Source organism: Cupressus sempervirens, chromosome 3, assembly GCF_028749045.1.
Source record: "Cupressus sempervirens isolate cs-2001-9-10 chromosome 3, ASM2874904v1, whole genome shotgun sequence".
Taxonomy (NCBI): Eukaryota; Viridiplantae; Streptophyta; class Pinopsida; order Cupressales; family Cupressaceae; genus Cupressus; species Cupressus sempervirens.
Window position 1 is genome coordinate 393,330,959 of NC_143120.1, and position 23,274 is coordinate 393,354,232.

The window sequence follows — 23,274 nt, forward strand, 5'->3', positions numbered from 1 at the left end:
CCTAATACAGTTATCTTTGGGAGTAGCCCTAAAGTGAAATGCATGTTATACACATTTTTAGGGTTGCGAAGAGGAGTATGTGAAAAAGTGTATTGTTGGTACTATGAGTTACTACGGGAGTCTTCTATTGTCGCTATTGAACTTGCATTACAAGGTTCTAGAGGGGTGGGGTTGTTTTACCGAAAGGTTTTTCCCCACCGACAAATCTTTGTGTTATGTGTTTCTTTCTCTGTCTATTTTCTTTATGCTTGCTTGTCCAAAATACTGTTGTTTACATGATATTGAATCTGTAAGTGAAAAGATTTTAATAGGATTTGCACCATATTTCTCTTAAGAGATTAGTGTAGGAAGTTGTTTCTGCACCTGAGTTTCATTACACTAAGTGTTTGTGGGCCAAAAAAATTTAGTGGGGCAAGCATAGTGTAATGAGAATCTAAGATGGTCGCTATCTCGCTATGGTAAGGTGCTCCCTTTTTATGTATAGTGGGATAGTGATTCAACAACATGTGCCCTTGCGGGCCTAAGGAGATAACACTGTAGTTAGCATTGGGAGTTAAGGTTGGCAATTGGAAGACATCGTAGTCAGGGTTTTTGAGGTGGCACAGTTAGTCAGTTAGATGTGGTCAAACTCAGGAAGACCTTGCAGGTGGAAAAATAAAATAAAATAATTGGTCCACATGGCCCATTCTAGTTGGAGTATTCTATTGACTGCTTTTTTCTTATGATTCATGAGCAAGAAATGAAGGAGATCAAATTTTTTTGCACGATCTAATCCCTGTGATTAATGTCAACCACTCTCAAATGAATGCTAAGCCCAATAAACAATAAGAGAACACTCCACCACCTTAGTTCATCCATCTTTTTTGGTTAGGATGGTTTAATGGTGCCATTTCCATTAGAGCCTTGTTTTAAAAAATATTAGATTTTCTCTAGATCTTTATCAAGACTTAATGACGGTGGTTGTGGAGTAACTTCAGTTAGAAAATATCTCAGTTATGCCTCAGCTATAAAGGAAATTTTTGTAGATTTTGTTCTGTCTTGACTCTTCTCTGATTTCTCTGATATTGCTTTGCAATTTCATGCGTAAATTCCCTTTGCCTCTAAACTATATGAAATTCTACCTTATCTCCTTCAGCCATTGATGTAAAGTGCATGAACTATTTTCCTCCCATTGGTGTATTGTAGAGATCTACAATCTTGCATGACTATATCTCTTTTGGCCTATGAATGATATATAAGTGAATCCTCTCTTTCCTTATGTCATTCATTTGGGTTTTCTGATCTACATGTGATTGTTGTTAGATTAAAGCAAGTCTAGATGCATATATCTCTTGGTGTCATGATGGTTCAATAGTGCATGTATGGCTAGAGATTGGTTGAACACTCTATTTTGGTGCATCACCCCTTTAGGTTAGAGTAGGTAGATTTACTTTCACGCATTCCTTCTCCCTTTTCCTCTCCAAGAGTAGTTAGGTGCACCATGATAGGAAAGGAAGTCGGCCTTCTTTGGAGACTCAACCTCAAAGTTCAAGTCCCACAACTTGGAGGTTGTTTCCATGTTTCACAAGGTTATCCTTAGGTAAAAACTTTGGACAAGGGTGCAAACCTTTATGACAACAATTTTTGGCATACCCAGTGGGACAATATTCATAAAATTTCAAGTCTACCAGTGTGAAAAGGAAGATTTCATGATTAATATTAAGGAGATAGTACTAGCTTCGGTGTTTAAGCCTTCAAGAGGCTCATTCTCCCTCTTTGACATCTCTTTCTCTTTCTCTTTATAAAATTTCTATGAGATATGACAATGTACTTCTCCCTCTTTGACATCTCATGCCAAAGGCAATATTCAATGAATATCAATGTACCTCATGTACTGATTCATTTGCAATGTGCCCTTGTCAAGACTGCATCAACTTATTGATCTTCAACATGCTGTAGTTGATGCATTACTAAAATTAATTTAGTGAGCTTCAGATAGGGGAATGGACCCTAACTTACCTCTTAGATACAAAATGCATCCTTAGGTAATGGCTTAGGAAATATATCTGCAATTTGTTCTTTAGTATTCACATATTTTGATCTCACCTCTTCATCTTGTACCAATTCTCTCAAAAAATGATAATTTATAGAAATGTGTTTTATTTTTCTATGCATCATAGGATTGTTTGATATATTAATTGCACTAGTGTTATCATAGAAAATTACCATTGGATCCTTGATTTCTATCTTCATACCTACCAATGGTTGCTTGAACTAAACAATATTTGAACAATTAATTGCTGCTACCATATATTTTGCGTCTATTGTGGACTAAGAATTACAATTATATTTCGTGCTTGTCCCAGACACTAGTCTTTTACCAAGAAAGAATGCTCCACCACTAGTGCTCTTTCTGTCATCAACACTTCCTACCCAATGAACATCTGTGAATTCTTTCAAATCTAAATTGTCTCCTTTTTTTTAGTAAAAACATAGCCTTCAGTACTTTTTAGATATTTCATGATTCTTTTGATTGCCATCATGTGATTTTCTTTTGAATTTGCTAAGAATCTTGCCACCATACCAACTGCTAATGTAATATCAGCCTTTGTGTGCAATATATATTGCAATTTTCCAATCATTGATCTATATGTGGTCTGATCTACCTGTTTGGAATCATCATTTTTAGAAAGTTTATGTCTAGTAGACATAAAAGTTTCAACTAGTCTTGAATCTTCTATTCCAAACTTCTTTAGAATCTCCTTGATATATTTAGATTGAGTAATGTAGATACCATCTTTCTTCCACTGGATTTTCTATCCAACCAAAAATTAAATATCTCTCTAAACATATACATCTCAAATTCTTTAATCATTTCTTCAAAAAATGCTTTGCATAGATCATCATTTCTTTTTAAATAAGTGTCATCCGCAAACATTTCTACCAACACAATCTTCTTGTCTAGTCCTTCTTTGATGTAAAAAAAGTTTTTATCATTTGTTCTTTGAAAACCAATATTTATCAAGTAGTTATGAACTCTTTCATACCAAGCTCTAGGAGCTTGCGTGAGACCATACAATGCTTTCTATAATTTGCAAACCATATCTCTTTTGCTAAAATCTACAAAACCTTCAGGCTATTCTATATATACTTCTTCATCAAGAATTCCATTCAAGAATGCAAATTTTACATCCATTTAATAAACTTTAAATCCTCTGTGAGTTGCATATGCTAGTAAAGTTCTAACACCTTCTAATCTTGCAATAGGAGAAAAATTTCACCATAATAAATACCTTCTTCTTGAGAATAACCTTTACATACTAACCTTGCTTTGTTTTTAGAAACTTCTCCATATTCATTTAGCTTATTTATGAATACCCACTTTGTGCCAATTAAATTTTTACCCTTATGTCTAGGAAAAAAAGTCCAAGTCTTATTCTTCTCTATCTATTCTATTTCCTTATTCATAGCTTCAATCCAACTTTCATTATCCAAAGAATCTTTAACATTTCTAGGTTCAAATTCAACAAGCAAACATGTACCTTTCAATTTGTTTCTTGTCATTGTTCCATCTAACTTGTCTCCAATGATCTGATTAGGTGTGTGATGCCTTATGAAATATCTTGCTAACATAGCTACTTTGGATTTGGAATTTGTTTCACTAACCTCTTCACAATCTTCTATATTAAGCTCAAGTCCCAATTTCAATGACTCATGTCCATTAGACTAAAATTGCTCTAGCAATAGCTCGGTAGCTTCTAATTATGACTCGGGTCCATTAGATTGTGACTCAGGTTACACTAGATACAACTTGGTATCTTTTGGGGACTTAGGATGTGAAGCTTTCTGACTTCCAAATAGATTTGGCAATGTATCAAGTTCATAGTAAACAAATCTTCCGTAATCCTTAGGTTCTTTGTTGCTTTCTTCTTTAATATTTTATGCAAACTCATCAATTCTCACATGTGTACTTTCTATGATTTTATGAGTAGACAAATCCAAATATTTTTATGCTTTACTTCTACAAGAGTATCCTAGGAATATGCCTTCATCACCTTTGACATCAAATTTACATTTCCTAGATTCTTTCAAGATATAACATTTGCTATCAAATAATTTCAAGTAAGTTACATTAGGTTTGTAACCATACCATAGTCCATAAGGAGTTTGATTTGAGCCTTTCTTCAGCTGTACTCTATTCAAGGTATGCACTGTAGTACTAATTGCTTCCTTCTATTATTTGATTACAACATTCTTTTCTATCATCAATGTTCTTGTACAATCCATGATGGTTCTATTCATTCTTTCAACTATGCCATTCTACTAAGGTGTACTAGGGGCTAATACCTATCTCTTAATATCTTTTTCAATGTAGAATTCATTAAAATCATCGAAAATGAATTCACTACCTTTGTCTAATCTCAAACATTTCAGCTTCTTTCCAGTTTCTTTCTCTACTCTTGGTAGATACCACTTAAATTTTTGAAAAGCTTTAGATTTTTCTTTTAGATACATTAAAGTCATCCTTCTAGAATAATAATAAAAAAAAAGAATGGAAAAATTATCTCCACTGTAACTCTCTATCCCAATAGGTCTGTTGGTGCTCAAAATTGTAGCCCGAATTTTGAGGACTGTTGAGAAAATTGAGCGCTATAAATGCTTTTTCATGAGATTGTACCCGGCTATTAGTCTAAGGCCTAGGAGGTGTTTAATGTTTCTAACACCTTCCTTTTAGTGTTTCAAAGTGTTCTATGAAGTTAACTTGAGATTCTGAGTCATTTGGCGAAGTCCTATTTTGAGCCAGTGTCATTTATGCATTTTACCCTAAGTGTCAAAGAATGACATGAGGCTGTGTTTGCAAGTGAATATCTCGCACCTAGAAATGTTTCATGAATTTCCACTTTGGGAGTGTTTAGTGTCCATACCTAAGAATATATGTTTTAGATTTTGAGTCATTTTGAGTCTGTTTGACTAGGTTTTGAATCCCTCAAAGTTGGTAGTTTACTGTTTTCATGTTGATGCACATTGTCCTAAATTCTAGGAAGCCTTGTTTGATGAGTTATAACTTTTGACCAGTTGACTAAAATGTTGAAATTCTTTTTGTGTTGCATTGTAGATGTTAGATTCTTGTTATGTTTCAAGTTTCAACTCATGACGAATTCGTTTGATCATTTTTCAAATGCAATTCCAAACACAATTTCTATCTTTGTACTAGTGTCAACATTTGCAGATTTGTCGAAACCCCTATTCGTGATGTCATATCTTGAAATTCATGATTGGTAAGATCAAATGGGTTGTACCCTATGTTTTCCACTAAAAATACTTCAAGTGTGTCAATTTTTAAGTCATGACGAATCCATTTACATACTTTTCCAAGTCAATTTCATTTGCAAAAAATGTTTTCTGTCATTGTTTCCATTCTGCAAAATCCATGTAGCCCACTTTGACTACTCGCCACTTGCGCCTCATGATTTTTCATGATCCCACATCACAAATTTATGTTGTCCTCATGATAGTGAGCCAACGCCCTAGTTTTCATCCTCCCATGTATCCATTTGCCTAGTTTTCAAGGCCAAATCCAAACCCAGTTTATTACTTTCTGACATGTTTGCTTGTAGGCAGTTCTGAAAGGGTGACTTTGATAATGAATACCTTTTGATCCTGAATTTTTCATGAGATGAGATTCGACAAAGTGCAAGAGTGCAGAACAGAGAATCAGTGTGCCAATTTTCAAAGCCCGGTCAGAGGTTTGGATCAGTTTTGAAGGCTAGTCAAAGGACCTCTTGGCACCAAATTCAGTGTTTGCAAATAAGTGGTAAAGCGAGTTTTATTTGATGATTCAATGTTTGAACTTGATTATAATAAGTCCAAGGTGATGAATAGATCAGTTTTCTAGTTCAGGTGTTCAAAAACAATTTTTTTTTTTAGCTAGACCCACTTGGGGTCCGACTAATTTCACCAAGCTATTATGGCATCCAGATTATTTCAAATGTGGAATAGTTAAGTGGTATTTGCAAGATAGTTGAAATATGTGATTGTTTCCTTATAAAGATGGAAATGTTGTAGCTTCATCACATCATAGGATTATGGATTGTATAGTAATATTCAAATTAACAATAACAATAAGTATTTGGAAAATTGAAGGAGGACCTTGTATCTGCTATTCCTTGATCTCTTTTGTAAGTTATCACAACCACCAAGGTGAAAGCTATTTGCAATTTAGCTATGCGGTGCATCTCTATTCAACCATTTGAAAGTTTCTTTGTAGTCTTATGCATGCATTCCATAATAAGAGTGATGATCCATGTACTTGATCATCCAATGGGTTTTGTATCCACAATTGTTGAAGCATTTTAGGCTATGATCGAACTTGTTGCCCAAGTGTTCGGAGTGAGTTGCAAGAAGACTTCAAACCTCTCAATGAGTCTTCCATTTTTCTATGTATAATAATTCATTGAAAAGTTCCTTACTTTTGTATTGGAAAAGAGAGTTTAGAAAACATATAATTCATGAAAACTTGAACTCACTAAATGGAGTAGCTTGAATGCCTTGAGATTTAAAAATATGTGTAAAATGCAAAGTTTTATAGCTGTAGCATTTTAAGAGCTCTCCCCTTTTTCAAATTGACTGATTAGAAGGGCATGTGCCTCTTCTTTTACTTTTGAGCTGTGGTTTTATTATTGATAACTTGCATCTTCACCTCTTCATATCCATGGATAGAAAGGTAGAAGCATTGACATCTTGGGATTGGGAAAGAATGAAAATCTCCATGAGTGTGGAAACATACCCAAACTTATGAGCAGAGCTAACCAAAAAAAGGAATCTCTTGCATTGAAAAGACCAGTGTAGACTATGAAGAGGAGCTGGCATTTTCAACAGAAGAGACTCATGATTGCAAGGATAGCCCCACACTAGTTGGAAGGAGGGACTGTTTAAGAGGAGGTGTCTTTTTCTTGTTTGGAGAACAAGGAAGCTAGATATAAAGTGAATAGCCTCACGCATAAGCAATGGAAGCTCAACACATGAAAGAAGAGACAACCCAAGCTGAGAGGAATAGAATCCATGCCAAGAACATAGGCCAGTACAAGATAAAAACATTGAGGGAAACACTCCATGCCATGACAAAGAACTCAGCCTTAGACCATAGTATAAAAGAGCTTTTCCCACACAATGCAAAGAGAAGTCACAGGTTTAAGAAGGAAAGGCAAACATGGAGTTGCCTTGCAGGAGGAAATGCATGAGTTTGTTTTAAATTTGATGGCATTAGAAAGATAAACATCACATGACTACAAGCTATCTCACACCATCAAAGTAGTCAATGATAATAGAAGCATCCCATGCACATTCAAAAGGAAGGGTAGCATCAAGCAATATAAAGGAGTATCCATTGCAAAGTTTAAAGACAAAGCCCTTGCGCTAAGGAAAAACATCCAACAAGAGCAAGCCACTTCTAAAAGGAATTCAGAGAAACATGCCAAAATAAAAGAAGCTGAGTTGAGAATGTTTGAATCCATAAAAAGAAGACCATTTTCCAACAAGGATCTCACCTAGTCAAAGATTTAAAAAAGCTGCAGCCAAATTGGTTAAAGACATCTAGCTAATGAAAATGCAGAACATGCTACCTCATGCTAAAAAAGGGAGGCAAGGGATGTATCCATAGAAGAAGCTACAACTTTAAAGGAGGAGGCTCTGGGTAGAGAGGGAGAAGAGTATCCATGGCATCGAAGGTTGAGGTCATAGTAGACAATGTTGACTCCCATGCAAAACAAAGAGTTCCATAGCGTCCTCAGTGGCAGGAGAAAATGTGGAAGGTAACAAGACCAAGGGAATAGGCAGCAAAAAATTAGAAGGGTACCCACATTTTAAGCAAAGGAGGCACATAAAATAGAGATGGGATGTCAAGCAGTAGAGGAAAATGGAAGGGAGGCCTTGCGTTTTGACATAGTGGGAGTCAACAGGGTAGGAGTTTCCACGGTAGGCAAATATGTCTAATATTTTATCCCACATGCCTCATGAGTGAAGATAATCAAATGTTTAAATACTTTTGTAGATAGAATAGAGGTTTCATAAAAGGAAGATGCTTTTGTGAGGCAAGGCATTCACAGGTGGGCTTGTGCTCGGCCAAAGATGGGTAGAATTTTGAACTAATATGCAGTCCAAAGCCGGTGATGTCAACAAGTTGCTGGTGACTAGAAAAATAAAAAATTTGACACCTCTCCACTTCTCTAGCCAAAAAATCTAAGATTTATAGCTAGCGACATAGCGAGTCACCGAAAAAACTCAAAAATTTGGTGAAAGACAAATGAGTTCAGATGGAAAGAGATCGTTCCACATGGCACATTCGACGGTACTTGCTATCTCACCAAGTGAAGATGCTCACGAGATAACCATAGTGATGTAGTGAGGGTTGATGAGATTGTGACAAGTGGCAGCCGATTGGATGACTAGGTGGTGATGAGGCAAAATTCAAACCAATCACAAGGTGCCATGTGACATGAAATTTGAGGTAGGTCATTATGTGGTCAACAAGTCTCAAGAATGCACTAGATCACACCATGTGGTAGATCCAGTGAACATTGCTATATCACCAAAGGAAAGTTGCAGGGAAGATAGCATGGTGACATAGTGAGAAGATGACATGTGTCACTAACATGGTTGCAAAGTGGACAAATATCATGCTAACATTTGGCAAGGTGGTCAAACCATGTTTGACTCGAAATGAAACTTGTGGGGAAAATTTCAAAGGGTTTTAAAAAGCTATTTTTAAAAGATTTTCCTCAAAATCACGTGTAGTCATGACATTTTAAATAAAGGTCTAAACTTTAATATAGTTTGAAACTATAGAAAGAGGAATTAATTTTTGCAATTTAAATGGAAGCCATGAATGGAGACTTGATTTTCAGAGGGCCATATCTAGGGAAATTTTTGTCAAAATGGGCACTTCAATATACCACCGAAACTAGAATGAGACGAACTTTCTAAAATTGAGGCTGGTTTTTGCACAGGTGCTCACCAATTTGAGCTATAGGTCATTTTGTGTTTCCTAGGGTATTGGTAGTAGAACATGCAATTTTAAACACTGATAATTAGAAGTGGTAAGGAGGTAGATATAAGAGTTTGTTGGAGCTTGATGGTGAAGAAAATTGACTCAAAAAGGTTTTCTTATTTTTTGGAAGCCAGTTAACTAATTTTTCACTCTTTACATTGAGTTCATTCTTACATGAAAATTAGTTACATGAAAATTAGTTACATCCTTTCATCATTATGTTTTGAGATATTTTATACCTCTAAGGCCAAGTGATGGGATTTTGATATTCAGTTGAAGGGAGAAGGTAGAGAGATTCTTTTGATAGCAAAGAAAGGGAATTTCATGTGGACAGATGTCAATTGCAATTTTAATTCCAGAATTCCTTCCTCTATATCAATCTCATTCTTTCTCATTGTAGGGGTTCTAGTTTTTGGAGAAAAAACCATTCACTGTTGAGATACTATGCTTTGGATCCAGTTTTGATGTATTCCCATACTATGATACCACATTTCTTTTAGCATTCTCTCTTGTATGAAAAATAGTAGTGCAGATAATACAACAAGTTCTAATATGTTAGGTGTTTTCATGTTTTAATTTTGTGCATCTGAATGTATAGTTTCGAGGAAATCAATACATATGAGCAATAATTTCACTAGTTTCATTCTAGTTCTTGTCTCCTGTCTTAGTAATCTATAAGTCTTATGTGGTCTTGGAACAAAGATCTCATATCCATTTGCATCCCCTTCAGGTTGTATGTTTGATGTATTTTACTGTTGGACCAAAGGGCCAAGTAAATGCTTGATATGTTTAACAAGGTTACTAGTTACTTGAGAAGGATATTTTGTGAGAATGAGATCTGAATGAACACTGATGTCTAAATCACAAGGTGATTAGATAGATCTGATGTTTGGTTATACAAAATATGTCCTGATGTCATAGATGTATTTTTTGAATTCATGGAATTGCCTAATGGATTAGGCACTGATTAGTTATAGAATCACTTGTTATACTGCTATATATTTGAGGTTGTGTTGAATCAACATCATTAATCAAACATTTCCCCTTTCATGTTGAAATTTATTCAAAGCTTAACCCTCACTTAGCTTACCAGTTTCATGAGTTAGGTCATTAGCTATTTCATGCTTATGAAGTACTGGTTAAGTATAGAAGATTTAGGGGTTTTCATCTGCTATTCTAGAATCTGATTATGCTCATTGCACTGGTCACATAATTGGATCCTAAGAGGTTCACCTACCTAGGTTTTGTAGAGCCTAAAGTGAAGAAGGAGTGTAGCCTTATAGTTGGCTCAAGTTCTTGGTGAATTGTGTCCATTATTGGAGATAGCTGCCCATAGATGCAATCTTACCCTATATACTTGGTTGTTTAAACACTATTAAATCAGGAGCCAACAAGGTCCACATAAGCCTATATGTACAATCTCAGAGACATCTTTAGAATGATAGTTCTTGCTTTTGAAACTAGTTTTTCCATCTTACCAATTTCACAATTTTTGCATAGATCAATATCAGGTTTCCTCAAGCTAGGAATACCTCTTACTGATCTTCTATTTTTTCTTATCTTGACCATATTACCAAATTTTACATGACTAATATTTTGCACCATAACCAAATTTCTTCTACTTGAAAAATAAAACATGAATTTTCACTGAGATCTAGGTAGAGTAGATTACCTTTTGTTTATTTTCCAGACCCACTAGATTACCTTTTTCATCCAATAGTTTGGCCTTCCCATTCATGAATTCTACTTTGAATCTAATGTTATTCAACTGTGCCTCACTTAGTAAATTATCCTTTAGTACTTTAAACCAATAGGCATTGTTACATCTAAGATCATTGGTTGATAACATCTAAGTTCATTGGTTAATAATATACAACCTTTTCCCTTTATGCAACAAGTTTCATTGTTTCCAAATCTCACACTACCACCATCATAATGTTCCATGTGTTCAAACTTTTTTTATCATCAGTCATATGTTGTGAGTAGCCACTATCTATAATCTATGTATTATTTTTGCTAACATGAGAGACAAGTGCCATTTTATCTCCTTCATCATCATATTCATCTTCTATAGCAATATATACCATTTCATCTTCACTGTTATCAGAATATTTAACTATAAAACAAGATTTATTACCTTTTTCCTTGTAGTCCTTATAGTTCTTGAATTCCTTCTTTCTTTTGAACTTACTATTTTTGTTTTCATCTTTGTCTTCTATATTTGGACACCTTTCAGAAATGTGTCCAACTTCTTCACAAGAAAAATAGATTAGAGGAATCTTACCTTTGTACTTTCCTCTACCTTTGGAACATTTCCTTGCAAGTAGGGCTTCAACAACTTCAAGATCAATGTCTAAACCTTCTTCCTCTTCTTCACTTTCTAATTAATTGGCTTTTTATTTTTTACCCCTTTTCTTGAGTGAAAGCTTGGCTTCAAATGTAGACTTAATACTTTTGGAACTAGGCACATAGTTATCATAGTTATCAAACTCAAAAGCTATCAATCTTCCACCTAGAGCATCCAAATTTATATTACTATTTGGATCATTTATTGAATACTAGACTCTCTAATTGCATAGATAGGAAGAAGAGCTCTAAGTATCTTGCTTACAACTATTTTGTCATCAATGTCTCCTTAGATGCTTTGATTGTGCTAACACTTTCTTTAATTTGCTCAACATATTTTGCAATGTTTTCATCTTCTCTCATATTCACCTAATCAAATTGTCCTTTCAGACTTTTAGATTTGGTTCTTCTTAAATTATCATCTCCTCCATAGATGGTTTTCAATTTGATCCACATATCATAAGTTGTAGTGCAACTTTTGACTTCGTCAAATTCAACATAATTAAGAGCACAAGCAATGTCAATCATCATGATGTTATGATTTTTCTTTTTAGAGAATTTTTCAACTGATAATGTTCTAGTAGGAGTCTTGTATTCACTATCAAGATATTTGCATCTTGAATCACTGATAATTTCCAAATGTAACCTCATAAGTCCTTTCCATGTTTAAAAGTTGTCTCTATTCAACTTGGGAATCTCTCTCCTATAAGACATCCCAATCTTTAGCTTAGTTCCTTGAAACCTTCTTTGCAAGCACCAAAAGCTCTAATACCAATTGTTGGAAATATAAGAGGAGTAACTAAGAGGGGAGGGGTGAATCAATTACCACAAAAATAAAACCCAGATCCCTTAGATACCAATACAAATCAAAACTATGATTAAATTGAACCTTTTTGTAACTCAACAAATACACAAGCACTCAATTTACACTAACAAAATGTTGTAACTTGGTAATGACTGAAATAACTTGACAAATGCTCATCATGAAATTCTTAAGATATTATCAGTGATTGTCTTACTTTAACTTATTTGCATACACAAAAGAAATAGCATGAACACAATTTACACCAAGATTTAATGTGGAAATCAAATTTGGGAAAAACCACCAATTGCAACTAGTTACTAATTTTCACTCTTCTAAAGTGATCCTTGTTAGGAGCCAACCCTATTAAAGGTTACAAAACACACTGTAAGGTGCGACGTTGTTAGAGGATTTAATCACCCTATTAGGAGTGGCCTTATTGGAGGTCTTTAGACAATTTCAATAGAAATTCCACCTTATTAGAGGATTTAAAAACAACTATTAAGCCAACTCTATTAAGAGATTTAGATTACTACTACAATGGTTAGAGAGTAATAACGAAATGACTTAATTTGTGATGTAATTGAGTTTCTGATTATAGATCTCAATTTTGTCTTGTATACTTGATCCTTCCTAATCAAATGTATCTTTGCATATGAATAGGGATATTTTTCTTATCCTTCTAATTAGCTTCCTCTAAGTATAATGAAATATTCAATTATGTTCCACACAGTCAATCCTCAATTTGACATTATATTTATATCTTACACATTGTCAAGTCAACTTGAATACAACTAAGAATAATTAATATTTATCTTCTCAGTTGGTTAGAACCAAGAAACAATTCAATTGAACTCAATATGCCAAAACAATAAATTCATTCATTATCTGACCTTGCTCGGTAGATACTAAAAGCAATTTTCCTATGTTAACCAAGTGAACTTGGTCAACGCTGCATATTCACAAAGTTCCTATGATAAAAAGTGAGCTTAGTTAACACTAGTTCCATCCAACATTTCCTTCATTAACCAAGTGATCTCAGTTAACACTCAACTTCTACAAGCTTTCCTTTGTTGCTCGAGTGAACTTGATACATATTGTCTTCTAAACTAGGCAAACTATGGAATGCTTGACAAACATAGGAAACTGTCTTCAATGGCCAAGTAAGCTCAACATACACTAACTAGAAATGATATGAAATTTTGTGTAACATTAAAGACAATACACAATTAATCAATTTTTACCAACAGTTTCATACACATGAATTACTTCATCATCACTTCTCTCCTTTTACTTCTTTTCCACTTATATTATTCCTTGACCTAATTCTTTTTTCTATTTCATGACCTAATTAGGGTTTCTTAATATTTGCATAGACCATTCATAACCTTTATTTGGCTTCTCTGATAAGCTTCTTCATTTGTCTATAATGTAATCTTTAGGGTCTAGACAATAAATTAAGCTTTTTGATAACTCTTCTATTTTTCTGATAACACTATGCTGATAGTGTCTCTATTGAAACTTTAAATTTCCTTTTTCCTTTTTGCTAGCAATGAAACCCTTCAAAATCTTAATCATAGGGCTCTAGGATTTTTTCAAGTTAACACAAATATGTGTCCTTTTTCACTTATGTCAAAGGCAAAGATAATTCATGTAAAAGTTATGGATATACATTTGAGGGGGAGAGTTTTGTAGAGAAGAGTATGATATAGAGGGGGAATGATTTTTGTTGAAGAGAGAGGATTGTTAGAGAGACAATGAAATATAATATATTGTGTATCATTAGTAATTATTTATTCTTTTGAAATTCATTGGGTTTTCTTTTTTATGAATAGTCCTTTTGTATTAATAAAAATATACTAAGAATACAATTCAAAAAAAAGGGGTCGGGTGATACAAGATCACCCTATAAAAAAGTACACATGGTTAAAGCCAAACTTAAAAACTTGACCTCAGTTGGAAATAAAAATTCATCAAGAAAAAACATAATAAGCATCCTCAAGCTGCCAAAGTAGTGCTAGCCGAGGGAGGAGGATCATCTTTTTCAGGAAAACCCCATGCATTAGTGGGATTATGGGGTGAGATGAGAATAGACCAGCCATCATCAGTAGTAGCGAGATTAGTGGTAGTCTCCTCATCTTTAACCTCAAGCCATAGAGGAGAAATCACCAAGGTCAGGTGAGGATACTTTCCAAAATGTGACTATCGAGGACCAAGAGGAGGAGCTAGGGACCAGCCATAACCCCCATGAGGTGGGGAAGCAGAGCGGCACCTCCATCCACCACTGGGAGAGCAGTGGTGAGAAGCTTGGGAGTGTGGCATGTGCAAGTGGTGGCCTAAGGACTGGCACTGAGAACGGTGGCCATGAGGCATCAAGACATCAGCCAAACATCAGGAGGCACTCTGGTAATAGTGTAGGGAGCATTGCCCCAATGATTTAACAACTCCTAAAAGTGAGCAACTTCTAGGGCAAACTTGTTAGCTTGCACCTCAATCTGCATAATAACATTGTTACAAATGCATGCCTTAGTGTACATAGTAATGTTAACATCAAAAAAAACTATGAGTGAATAAAACAACATTCCTATCTTTCCATAGTGAAAACAAAATTTCCATCTTGAAGGTATGCCAAATCTGGGTGAACTTCTGAGGAATTTTGGGGGAATCACCTAGCAAGATCATGTGCCATGAAAATGGTTTAGGCCTAAAAGGCTTGAAAAAATCATGAATCCTATGCCAATAATTTTGAACATGCTTACAAAACTAGAATATATGCAAAAAGGACTTTGGTTGACCATAGAAAGGGCATCTAGGATCAAGAACTCCAATGTGCTTGAGTTGAGGCCCCAGGGGAAGACCTTGGAAGTCAAGGCACCAAGCAAAGTGGGCGATCTTGGGTGCTATAATAGCACTCCAAATGGTGTCAAAACATTTTCTCCATTGAGAAAGTAAAGATTGCAAATGTTAGCTCTAGTTAAGTGTGTCCACCATTGGAAGATGGGGTGAAAGCCATTTGTACCCCATATTGGGCTTGTAATTAGAAAATGGAGTGGTAGGATACCACTTCCAATCATGCCACCAAGGATGGATAGTTTGAATCCCCACTTTATGAACTAAGTGCACAGGGATGGAAGATAGTAGGAGGTCAAAAGTCAACCGATCTGTATGGACAAGGTGGTACTAGACTTGCAAATCTTCCCATGACCTAAAAATCATGGTGACTCTTGAGAAGAGATCCTCAGGAGTTTGAATGGCATGTTTAAAAAAATGTAGAGGACTGGCACCTTGAGTCTTGATGAGAGGAGTACCCTGAATGGAAAATAGGGGAGACCACCAAATGTTCTGTTGATTCAAGGAAAGCCCATTGTAAAACTCATCTCCAACCCAATGAAGCCAAGGCATAATAGCTTCCCAGGCTTTCTAAATGCTCTTAATAACAAATGAGCCCTATATGGTCATGAGTTCATGCACAATGAGAATGGTTTGAAAACTAATCCCCTTCCACATAGGCCTATTAACAGGGAAGCTGGAATAAATGCAATGTCAAACTAGAATCTTCTAGGCTTCATCTCTCGAAATAGCTCAGATAATCCATTTAGCATAGAGAGAAAGGCCCTATTTCTGATTGGAGAGTAGGCCAAGACCACCAGACTCTCTTGGGAGACAGCAAAAATCCCAAGCAACTTTGTGAAAACCATGATGATCAAAACCAGAAGCCCAAAGAAAGGCTTAGAGCAAACATTCCGACTTAAGATAGGAAGCTTTAGAGGGAGCCCAACAAGAAGAAGAATACACATGAGTGGCTGCTAGAATCTTTGATCAAATCTAAAATTTACAAGCAAGAGAAAGCAGCTTGGTGATCCAATATTCAAGCTTTTTTCTAATCTTGGCAAGCACATCATTCCAAAGGTCCACAACAGAAGCCTAGAAGGCAAAGGGAATGCCAAGAAAGTGTAAGATTTCCCCCATGGGAAACCCATTTCCATTGAAATAGGTTGAGTCAAGGTGGAGCTAGCAAGAATGAGTGCTGGTAGTAGAGTGTTTTATGCCATTGAATGGCATAGCCATAGGCTTGACAAAAGGTGTCCAGACAATTTAAAGAATTTTGGATGTTTTCTTCATCCTCAAGAAGAGTAAGAATAAAATCATTAGAAAAATGACCATTGACTAATTGGGAGGAAGATCTAAGCAAGGAGATATCATGAACTAGCCCTGAAGACATAGAATTAGCTAGCAAATAGCCAAAACCTTTAGTAGCAAGGACATAAAGCACTAGAGCTAAAGGGAAACCTTACTTGATTGAATGAAAAAGTCCAAAAGATTTAGATTGTGAATTATTGATGGTAATACAAGCATTAGCATCACCAAAGAGCATCTCTATAGACTAAAGGAAATTGGGACCAAAACCTAGAGCCTGAAGAATAGCCAAGATAAAGGGCCATTCATTGCAATCATAGGCTTTAGCAAAATCTATCTTTAAAAAGATAGCCTGCTGCTTGGACTTGCGAGCCCATTCCATACCTTCCTAGATAGAAATGATGTTGTCAAGAATATATCTAGACTTGATGAAGCTAGTTTGCTTAGGCCACATAATTAAAGGTAACATGTGCCTAACTTTGAGAGAGAGCACCTTTGCAATGATCTTATAAAACACATTCAGAAGAGTAATGGGCCTCCAATTGCATATGTCCTCAGGATCACTAGCTTTAGGTATGAATTTGATATTCCCTTTATTTATAATTGCTCCTAAGCTTTTAGAATGATATGCTTTGAGGTAGACTTTGTGCAGATTAGGACCTATTTGCTCCAGAGGTGTTTGTAAAATTCATAAGGAAATCCATCACAGCCAGGGGACTTTTCATCTACCATGGAGTAAACATCCTCTTTAAGGTTACCGAGGGAAAGAAGTTGCTCATAGAAAGCTCGTTGCTCAACTTCTAGGTGGTTTGGAGTAATAGAGATACACATTTTGAGAGCCTCCTCCTAAGAAACCAAAGTTCCCTGCGAAGCAAAGATGTTCTCATAGTGATGAATGAATGCTTGTAAGATGTCGGTGAGATTGGATAGAACAACCACTCCCTATTTGATCTTTTTAATCCCAACATTGGTATCATGAGCTCAAAGAGGTTGAAATAACTCCTTTGAGGCCTTATCACCAACCTCTAACTAGTGGAGATAGGCCTTGATTTGGGCTCCTCGGGCATCATAGTTTTTAGTAATTTACTTGTCATGGCAAAGCTTGGCAAGTTGAATTTGTAGATCCACATCAAAGGAGTTGAAGGTGAGAGCCTCAAAGGCTTTTTTAAGGGCAAGGGTGTTGGCCTCATGTTGCCTCACTTTTCACCATGTACCAATTTTGAAAAGTGGAGATTAACTTGTATTGTGTTTAGTTTACTCGAGTCAGTTGCCCCTTTTCTTCCTCAAGTGATAAGTATCTCAATTGGGTTTTTCATCTTTTCCTTTCTCTTGCATTGTATGACCAAGTGGGTTTTGTATATCATCATGAGTCTTTGGGGTAGTTTAGGACCTTGCTCAATGGAGATTCTTAAATTATGTTACTTCAGATGAACTTACTTGTAGCTCATTTTGTTCTAAACATATAGAAAGTTGAACTGGTCGAAAATCAAGTTTCATCTTCTCTTTGGCGGGTTTCTGCACCTCGAAGGTGAAACTCTACTGAGATTCAAAAATGCAATTTCCAAGCTTAAATGAAGAGAAGAAAATTATGTTATGGATATATCATTCAAGTGTTTCCATGTTCTCACTGTGGGAATCTTTCAAAACTCACTAAGATGATAAAAAAAGGGCATTGGCGGAAAACTTAGAAACAACTTCTCCTCGACAGATTTCAAACAATGAAGTTAGTTTTTTGAAAGAGCATTTTTGAAAGAATAAAGTGAGTTAGTGGGTCCCACCTTTCATTTGTGAAGCCAATTTCATATTTTTTGAAGGCTTTAAGTAAAGTAGTTAGGGCAGAGAAGGTAGAATGAGGGAAAAAGCAGAAAAGTGGAAATCATCTTCTCCTCTATGGGGTTTCTACCCTTGAAGGTAGTTTTTTGCATCCAACTAAAAATCACTCTTGCAAGCATGGTTATTTGATGAATTGGATATAGGAGGCTAAAAAAGGTAAGGGAAGCATGTTGATCACTTTGAGGAAGGTAGTCTATTCAAAATCTTGCTGAGTGGAATTTTACTCAGGAGTACTCCATTCTTAATTCTCTGCAGCTTGGTGAAAAATGGGAAAGTAAAACTATAATAATGAAAAATAACTGTTGGGCCAATGGAAATAGTGAAAAGACAAGAAATAATCCATTGTAACCTTCAAATTTACTAATCTAATATATTTATCATTTAATTCATTTGTGTGGCACATATTTTAAAGATTAACGGGTGGATTGGAGTTTCTATATAGAGATGAGCATAATGGATTTTCAAACTACTGCTTACTCATTTGCATTGTTATGCTATTAAGTTGAATATTGATTTTGAAATCCCCATAGATACAAAGTTATACTCTCTATTTTATTTTGAGTTTTAAGATTTCCAATTTATCTCTACCTCAGTCGAGATGGCAACAAGATTTGCTGGATTTGATGGATTGGGTAGAATCAAATCTACATGGCAGAATATCATAGACACTTCACTCCATTTCTTTGACATGCAAGAATTCCAAAGAAGGTTGAGGATGGAACCAATTCATCCTATAATGGAGAAACTCCAAAGAAGTGGGCTGGTAGAAGCAGCTAGATTTCCCATAGCAATACAAGCCCAGGAGCTAATTATTGAATGTATTAATCACTATAACCCCAATATGAAGCAAATCTTTTTGCCTGATCAAATGGTGTTAATCTCAATTGATAGGCAAGCTATGGTCAATTGTCTAAGGATTCTAAAAAGAGAGGAATTCTTGAAATTAACAATTGGAGGAGCTATGTCTGAATTCTCTCTAAAGAAGATGATGTGGTGAAAGGAGATCATGAGTTCTTGGTTCCAAAAGCCAAGAGGAGCTAAAAGTAAAGTTCCTAAAACCCTTTTTGGCACTGATCTCAAGCTCGAGATTGTAGGCATTCTAGTTCTTCTGTATCAATTGAAAGGTGAGGTCTAAGCCCTTAACTTTGTAGAACAACACTTCTTTTTGGTGCAAATTATTTTCTCGGATACACAATATGTTGATTGGGCATATGAGGTAAGTGAGCATCTGTCTAGGGCTCTCAGTGTAGTCAAGTTTTGCAATTCATTTTATATGACTTCTTTCTTGATATATATGTTGGCTTCCCTACAATTAAGGCTGGGACTTCCCAAGATAGATAATTTTCTAGATGATGTAAAGAGTTATGAGTTTTACCCATGCTTGCAATTATAGAATAGTTATGCAGAGTATATCAGAGTTAATGATGCATTTACAATGAGGCTTTGTAGGGAACTCCAATGGTGTCCAGAGAGGAGATTCAACCCAGAAGCAATGGTGGCCATTAGTCAGTTGGGTAGTTATTTCATTCAATTCTCATCCTTTTCATATTTTCATCTTGCAGCTTTCGATAGATTTCCCCTAAAGATGCCTAGATATCTGGATGGCATGATCATGCTCATTGAGATCGTGAGACAAGCAATCCAGGTGAATGTGCTAAGTGCGAAAAAGGGATATGAATTTCCCATAAAAGTTGGGGCATACAGTTGTGAGTCCTGATCCGATGCCAAAAACATGCTCAAGGCATTCGAGAACAAGTTCAAATTAGAAGAATATGAAGTGGTGAGGCCTATGTTTGACCCAAATGGGTATGCCAGATATGTGCTTCAAATTGGAAGCGTGATTAAGCATGTTACTACTGCAGAAGATTATTGGGCAGATTGTAAAAATGAGTTCAAAAGCCATGATTGGACTTTTTTTGGATTGACAATAGAACAAATAAAGACATGGCATTAACTTAGATGTGGAAGGGCTAGGAGATGATGGAAAAAATATGTATAGTAATACATATTTGACCAAATTGAGAAATACCCCAATCAGTTTCGAGCCATATGTTGATATGGAAGAAGACCTTGATGTTATGATGGCCTGGATTGTCAAAAGAACTAGAAAATGGGTCGAGTGGATAGAAAAAAAGGGTCAGAGTAGGAGAAAGACTACTCAAGCTTCTCCAACTGCTGCTACTCCCACTTCTTCTCAAAGTGCCACACCTAGTGTTACAACTTTGGCTACTTAAGGACCTGCTCAATCTATAGGAGGAGGTGACCAACCACCAGAGAAGAACATCTCAATAGATCCAACTTTCCAAGGTGGTCCTCTACTAGTTATTGGAGCCGAAGCCAGCACCGAAGAAAAGAGGACTGAAGAGCCGAAAGATGGTGTTACTACTCTAGTTTCACCTCCTCACATTTCTGCTCTAGTTTCACCTCCTCATGTGACTGCTACTCCATTGCTTTATCATAGCCTTGGCCCATCTGCAAGAACTCCCCTTTTGAAACCAATTGGTTCCCCCATTTAGATAGTAGAGATTGGGGATGAACAGAGTAGTAGCAGTGAATCTATTGAATCTAACGAAGCTGCAAGGAAAACTCAAGAGCAAGGGAAAGCCCTGAGTTCTTCTAGGCTTCTATTTTAGGATCCTAAGAATCCTTTTTCTACAACTTTAGCACTAGTGACTCCAGTGAGGAAGAAGATGTTTAGTATAGATTCACTTGGGGCTGCTTCTAAAGTGATCAGCACAGAGTGGTAGAGTTGCAGACGCTTGGTGGATACGTACATGTGGTTACTGGAGAATTGACAAGTGAGCTAAATGTAGTGAAGGAGTTGGCTCAAGAGCATTCAAAGTGGCTCTTAAGATTCACTAATGTACATGTGCCTAGTCATGAAGAAATGATTCCAATTATAGTAGCTGCTAAGGCATATAGGCGAAAACTGAAAAGGAAAAGAAGTCTAAGTGATTTAGTTGACACACCCTTTTCATTCTCTGATGTAAATTTTGTAATATGAAAAATTGGAATCTTGCCATTTTCCATCCTCAGAAGATGAACTGATTAAAATTCCTTTTGTAATGGTCATCTCTTAACTCTATATGTATGAAGTTAAATGATTAATGAAAGGTCAGAAATTTTTTGGTGTGAGGTACCTTTGTTCTAGAGATAATTGAGAGTATTTAATATCAATTATTTTCTATTCTATAGGATTAGAAGTTAGTATTTTCCTCATATAATTTGAATTGGAACAAGGAAGAAACAGAGTTTGACTTCCCCTGTTAGTAATATAACAAATGAATGAGATAAGTATTGTTATTGTTCATTTGAAGAGGAATCCTTAGTATGATTAATTCATAGTTTAAGTTTAGATTCAAATTCTTGTAGTTTAATTTTTAGAAAGTTTTATGAATCCATAAGATTTGTGTATGCATAAAATTGATTAGCTATTTTAGAATTAAAACCTGCCTAAGTTAGGTCTTGTCTAAGTCTAACTTGGTTACACCTTTGCTTTTCTCGAGTTAAGAACACATCCTCATTAGATAGTAAGAACAAACATAATTCACTGAAAATCTATCATAGGGAGCTATATCTATCAATTTAGAGAAAAGCCTTTCATTTATGGGTGTCTTTTCAACTGTTGTATTTAGATATTGTTCCAGAAACTTGGAATTTAAAGAGTCAAAACAGAAAGAACAAATCTTTTTACCAACACCTCATAAGACCATTTTTTGAATATAGCCAGTTGATGCCCATAGATGCATAGGAACTGAGTAGTTTTGGTAATGGTATCATTCCACCATTGAATCCATCCCCTTGGGGAATGTAGACATGACTCCAAATTCTAGACATGTTGGATGTGTGAGAGGGTGGAAGCATGCAATAGAATAGACATGTTGAGGAAGAACTAAGACTGGTCCACCTTGGGGATAGCAGTTTGCCAAGAAATGACAGAAAATATGGGGGAGTGGTTAGATAATGTCACATCTGGCAGGGGAATGATAGGAAAATATCAATCCTTAGAAAAAGAGAAAAAAGATTGCATAGTGATCATAGCACGATCAAGATGTTTAAATATGTGGTTAGATCTAGCTTGAGAGTTGGACCAAGTGTGTCAAACCCCACTATCCTAGTGGTGGTTGGTATTGGGATCAAAAAGGCCCAATTTATTGCACGTGTAATACGAGGCTTGTCTTTCCCCAGCTATCCAATGAAAGGGTAGAATGTCATCTTTGTCAGAGGCCACTTCAACCATATTAAAGTCCCCACACATAACCCAAGTAGCTGGAGGCAAATTGTTAGCCAACCAGACACACAATTGGGATCTTTCCACAGCATCATTGGAAGCATAAACATTAATCACTCCAAAAGAATGATTGTCAATGGAAAGAAAAAGCCAAATAATTCTATGTGTGGGGTCAAAACCATGCAAAATAATAGTAGAATGAAGGCAAGGTGATAGGAGAGTAACTATACCACCTTGGCTAGCTTCGTGTTGGGAAGAAAACATCATGCCATCTTTCCAAATTATGTGGCATGCCGAAGCAAGCATGAAATTAGAAATTTTTACTTCTTGCAGACATAGAAAATCTAAATTACCAAGTCTATGATGAACATCCTGAACATAGTACTTTCTGGCGAGGTTTGTGAGACCTCGAACATTCCATGAAAGGAAGTTCATGAGAACTCTTCCATATCATCTTCATCCTCAAGAGAGGAGTAGCTATTCTGCAAGAAGGTAGAATCATGGTTGAAGTCAAATGAAAAACCCTTTGGACTTACAGCCTAACGCTTCACCTTTAGTACCTCCGTACATCTAGGAGGATTTCAAGAATGTCACATCATTGATGGTGCTATGGAAGAGGTAGCAAAAGGAGTACACACCCCAACCAAGGCAGAAACCTTGGTGACTTCCTTAATCCCCTATGAGCCAACAGGGTTTGAAACCTACAAAATTTTGGGTGCCATTCCTTTGTCTACCACTTGCATCCCTACGTTGGCTGGAATTGACAATCCTGTAGGGAAAGGAGGAACTATGATGACCATAGCATAAGATTTCTTGGGGGGCAAGGGATTTGAGGGAGCCTTGCCCTTATGCCCAACCATAACCCATTCCTCCTTTTTCCCATTGGCCTATTTGACAAGT